The 5,829-nt window shown below is 50.3% G+C and overlaps 1 non-coding gene across 1 annotated transcript; it reads right to left on the reverse strand.

Moving 5' to 3' along the window:
- Window positions 5,199-5,271, reverse strand: TRNAR-CCU. Its single transcript has one exon. It is a non-coding gene; the product is annotated as a tRNA-Arg (tRNA).

A 5,829-nucleotide genomic window follows, 5' to 3' on the forward strand; every position in this document is an offset into this window, starting at 1 on the left:
TGGGGAGGAAGAACCAGATTGGGTCGCCTGGGACAGCTGTCCATCTCTTGGGTAGTCAGTCGTCATCTGGGAATGCAGTGACGACGTACAGACGTGGTGTTAGGGCGTCTGCTGGCGTGGTGGGGCGTCATGAGAACTGTGGTCCAGGCAAGCGCCTCAGAAGTGCCCATGAAGAGACCTCTGGTGTTCCTTCTCTGGTGGTGGCTGGGACTCTGTGCTCCCAACATAGAGAGTCCGGATTTGATCCTAGGTTGCAGAACTAGATTCCCCATCCCACAATTAAGAACTGGTGCAGCCAAATGAAAAGTAAAGTAAAATAAAATGAAAAATTAAAAAAAATTGGCTATGCACTGTGGAACCCTTTGTTCATATAAGATCTTTTATTTTCAATTGTAGAAGACGTTTTCACAATCGATAGCCAGACAAAACATAAAAAATCATTACAATTGCAAGCCATAATGGAAACATGATTAAAATAACAATATAAAATAATTACATACTATGTGGGGGCCAAGCAGAGTGATGTGGTAAGTGGAAGGGCATCCATGGGCATGTTTTCATCTGCCCAGTCATTCTGTCTTTTGTGCATTTAATCCATTTACATTTAAGGTAATTATCGATATGTAGGATCCTATTACCATTTCCTTAACTGTTTTGGGCTTATTTTGTGTAGTTTTTTTTTCCCCCTTCTCTTGTGTTTCCTGCTTAGAGAAGTTCCTTTAGCATTTGTTGTGAAGCTGATTTCAGTTCAGTTCAGTTCAGTTCAGTCGCTCAGTCGTGTCTGACTCTTTGTGACCCCGTGGACTGTCGCCTATCCTCCTTCCATGGGATTTTCCAGGCCAGAGTGCTGGAGTGGATTGCCATTTCCTTCTCCAGGGGATCTTCCTGACCCAGGAATCGAACCTGGGTCCCCTGCATTGCAGGCAGACACTTTTACCGTCTGAGCCACCGGGGAAGCCCAAAGCTGATTTAGTGGTGCTGAATTCTCCTAACTTTTGCTTGTCTGTAAGATCTTGCCTAGCAGCCAACTATGAAAAAAAATGGACAAAGGCCGAGTTGTTCTGGTAAAGGAGGTGGTAACCAAAGTCCCACCAAACTGATATCCCTCTGCTAGTGCTGAGGAGTGAGTTTTGAAAACTGTGGATCTCACTGTATATCTCCTGGTTTTATAGAACAGGTTCAGATGGTAAAGAATCTGCCTGCAATGTAGGAGAGCTGGGTTCGATCCCTGAGTGGGGAAGATCCCCTGGAAGAGGGCATGGTAACCCACTCCAGTATTCATGTCTGGAGAAGCCCATGGACAGAGGAGCCTGGCGGGTTACAGTCTATCGGGTCACAAGAGCTGAGATACAGCTGAGCACAGAAGCTAGCGCATGAGGTCACTGCCTCAGAGGTTCACAGCAGCTCAGCGTCTCAGGGTGTGAAGAGCATCAAGAGCCTGGACTCCTGGGGGAACGTTATTATGGAGGTCCACTTGCTCCTTGATTCCAGGTACCAAACACACAACGGCTGGCAAAGTCTCCTATTTTAGTAAAATGCCTCTCTTTGGAAAGAAAGCTATTTGTGGAGTTCTAAGCCAAATTGATTTTGATTTACAGGGTTGAAAAAAGAAAAAAAAAGAAAGCAACTACAGTTAAGTGAAATGCCAGGAGATTTGTGTCCTGAGCTGGAAGTTTAGCCTGATTAGGTTTCCGTAGGTGTGCTCACCTTGCCTCGTCTCGCTCAGCATCCTTCTGCCCTCGCTCTCCCTTGAACATAGACGAGGGTCTGAGGGCCCAGAAAGGCTTGCTCTGGTCACTGACCACTTTTCCGGTTGCAAATGCGCTTTGGTGTCTCTCATGGGATAACGCCTCCAGGCGACGCCTGTGTGTATGTAGGCAGAAGCTAAACGAAGCAGGAGCCTGGTAAGCTTGGTCGCCTCTATCCATTTGGGTTATTTTATTTTTCGGAAAGAAGCTCATCTTATTTGTCCTTCGGGAAACACAATTTATATCTTATCTATTTATTTATTTATTTGTCTGCATCGCAGCATACTGGATCTCTGATCTTCCTTGTGGCATGTGGAATCTGTAGCTGCAGTATGTGGGATCTCATTCCCTGACCAGGGATCGAAGCCGGGACCCCTGCGTCGAGACTGCAGAGTCTTAGCCACTGGACCACCAGGGAAGTCCCTCCACTGGGGTTTTTAAGGGTGCACTTGGGGAGCTCTCTTGGCTGTGTCCTTGCAAACCATTCTAGGGAAGAGTTTGGCTATGCGGCTGGAGGCCGGCCCCCGGCCATCAGCTGGGCGCCCTTTGAAAGTCCCGCAGCTCCTCTCTCCACAGGGCCGTGGGGGCTGTCCAGAGGCTCTGCCCTGCACCTCTGCCCTGCGCCTGCTCGCTCAGCCACTGGATGGCACTGTTAGAACTGGAGAAAAGAGGCTTCCTCCCCTGAAACCGTTTTCCCTCGTTCCAATCCTCTCCAAACTGTCATTTCCACCCACCTCCTTCCAAACAGAACAGAACAAAATCATTTCGTAGCCTGTTCCTGCTGCTCTGCCCCCAACCCAGTCTGCCCTGCCCATCCCTGGGTGCCTGCAAAGAGGAGTAGCCCAGCTGCCTCCCTTTCTGCCCTCAGGGTCCCCTCTGTCCATCCTATTTTTGCATCTTTATCATTCTGTGTGTGGTGGGGGTGGGGGCCCTCTAGAGTTTCAGGCAATCTAGGGAAGCAGCAAGGGCCATGAAAGACTTATAAGGACCTGGGGGCCTAAAAGAGAAAGCAGAAGTGCCTGCAATGCTTCTGGTCGCATGACTTGTGTTCTAGAAGGAAAAAGAAACTAGGGCTGCGTGCACAGAGGCAGCGTGGAGCAGGGTCACTGGGAGAAGGGGCTGGAAGGGGGAACGGGGTGGGGAAGAATGTGCCGAGTGCAGGAAACGGGCTCTCGGCAGTGGAATCTTGGCGTCAACTTGGCCACTCAAAGGCTTTCTGTTCCTGGCTTCTGAGCTGCCGCTGTGTCAGAACCCCCTCCGCCGGGTCAAGGGTGGGTAGGGGTGTGGGCCTGAGCAGCCCTCGCCTTCATGCACTGGTTTTGACCCTTGCTTCCCAGTTCTGGCTGCCACTTCCTCTTCCTGTGAGATGTGAGTGGGGAGCAGACAGAGGACCAAGAGCTGGAGGAGAGAAAACATAGCTGTCCCCCACATTTGCACACCTATCTCAGGTCCCCCAGACTGCCCATCGCTGCTGCCTCAGCTCGCTTCCCTCTCAGGGGAGGCGAAAACAACATTTCTTGGGAGGAATTCGCTCTGAGAAAAGCATTTTCCCCTAACAATGACCAGGAAATCCTGTCTTGACTGATATTCTCAAGGTGTGCTGGCCTCTTGGCAGAGTCATTTGAAGGCTTATTCAACCATGCAAACGCCCATGAGACACGGTTCCCAAACTCTGTGGAGGCGTGCTGGCCACACCCCTCCCCTTGGCCAACCCTGACCTTGAGCAGGGAGCCCGGCCAGCTTGCCCAGCCTGCCTGCAGGTGGGAGGTCTCTCTGCTGACTCAGGCCCAGACTGGGTCAGGTGCCTGCCTTCAGTCCCATGAGTAATACCCTGCCTGTCCTCTGCAAAGGGCCTTCCCAGGATTAATGAATTAGTCACCCCCCGGGAAAGCGAGGGAGCAGGTTATGGTCATCCTCATTAAGGCTGTGCCTCATAAGGCCTGCCTCAGGCCAGTGAGTGTCTGGATGTGGGTGCAGGCAGACAGTGGCTCAGGGTGTCCCAGGGAGAGGCCCCTCCAGGGCGCAAGGGAGGCTGGAGCTTCTCACTGGGCAGCCGGGGGCTTCACCCACTGAGGGCCGAGGGGAGGGGACTGGAGAGTCTCAGGTCCACGTGAGAAGATGCAGACAGTTTGACACAGGCTCAGCCACGCAGTTCCACAGTCTGCTCTGCACAATTCAGAAACTGACGCCAATGGGCCTCCCACCATTCTGCCCCTCCAAGCAGGTCGTCCAGATATTTATGAAATGCACCTCGGAACCCTTTCCTTTCTGTGTCTGCGTGGGGATTTCGAGTGACTAAAAGTGATAAAGCACAGGTCATTATAGGACCCTGCAAAACAAAAGCGTGTTGTGAATCCTAGGAGGGTAGGGGCCCCACGTCCCTCTGGGTCACGGGGCCCCCAAAGAGGTTTGTCTTCTTTCGGGAGCAGGACACAGGTGAGAGAGCTTTAGGAGGTAAGAATGTGTCCTGATGACAGAGCTAGGACCCAAGCACCTTCTGGAAGCCAGACAGCAGAGCAATCCTTTCGGTCAACCCTGTCTGCAGCTGCTTTTTATAAACTTGGCACAAATACATGCCTGGAAATGCCCGGGCAGTGTATCTGGAAAATATTTTCTACCATTTGAAAATACACACACACACATATACATGCTTAGAAAGGAAAAAAAAAAAAAAAACACAACAGAAATTGTGCATGTTACAGAGTGGCTTCACTTGCGGTTTTTTTCCATTACTTCCTCAGTTCATTTTTCTGCTGCCAATTTTAGAAGGCCATAAGTCATAGTTGTTGTTAAACTTTGTCAGTTAAAATGTAACTCTAAGAACAAGTCATATGATCCATTGGAGCCAAATAGCCTTTTGGAAAGCGTGGTGGTGGGAGGTAGGAGAGCCAGCCCTGGCGTCTCTTCTCTGCTGTGTGTTATGTGTCCTGCCCACGAGAAAACAGAGTCCCCTGTTGCTGGCCTCGGCTCCCAAAGGCCACTGATCCGAGGGAGGGAGGCTTTTCAACTTTTATTCTGTGTGACCCAGGCATGGAACATAATCTTGTGTTTTGAAGTGCTCGTGTGCGCTAAGTCGCTTCAGTCATGTCCAACTCTTTGTGACCCTATTGACTGTAGCCCGCCAGGCTCCTCTGTTCATGGGATTCTCCAGGCAAGAATATTGGAGTGGGTTCCCATGCCCTCCTCCAGGGGATCTTCTGGATCCGGGGATCAAACCTGTGTCTCTTATGTGTCCTGCATTGGTAGGCGGGTTACCACTAGCACCACCTGGGGAGTCCTCAGTCTTACGCAATAATGAAATTCTCAATTGTTGAGAGAGACTTGTATATGTACCAGTTTTTTTTTTTTTTAATGTAGACATTTACTTATTTTATTTATGGCTGTGCTGGGTCTTATTAACTGTTGCGGCACGCAGGTTCTTCCGCCTTTATTGCAGCATGTGGGATTTAGTTCCCTGACCAGGGGTCGAACCTGGGCCCTCTGCATCAGGAGTGTGGAGTCTTAACCACTGGACTACCAGGGAAGTCCCTTCCTCATGGAGGTTTTACTCTAGTGGGATCGATGGACAGACAGACACGGGCTGACTCACCCCTACAGTGCCTTTTGCACATGAGGCTAACTACAGCCCTGAAGCAGAGGGACAGATGGCTAAGAGCCACCAGGAAAGATGGCTTTATCACAGGCAGAGTGGGATACCCTTGGGTCTGTCATGTACTGTCCAGAGCCTGCCCGCCTTCCCGGTGGAGTGGGCACAGTGCCACTGCTCATGGGGTGAAATAACAAATGTGAAAAGCACATTTGTTGTTGTTGTTAAGTCACTAAGTCATGTCCGATTCTTTGCGACCCCGTGAACTATAGAACAACTGACTGGTTCAGAACTGGGAAAGGAGGACGGCAAGGCTGTATATCATCACCCTGCTTATTTAGCTCACATGCAGAGTACATCATGTGAAATGCTGGGCTGGATGAATCACAAGCTGGAATCGAGATTGCCAGGAGAAATATCAATAACCTCAGGGATGCAGATGACACCTAACGGTAGAAAGCAATGAGGAGCTAAAGAGCCTCTTGATGAGGATGA

This window comes from Capra hircus, chromosome 28 (genome assembly GCF_001704415.2).
Source record: "Capra hircus breed San Clemente chromosome 28, ASM170441v1, whole genome shotgun sequence".
NCBI lineage: Eukaryota > Metazoa > Chordata > Mammalia > Artiodactyla > Bovidae > Capra > Capra hircus.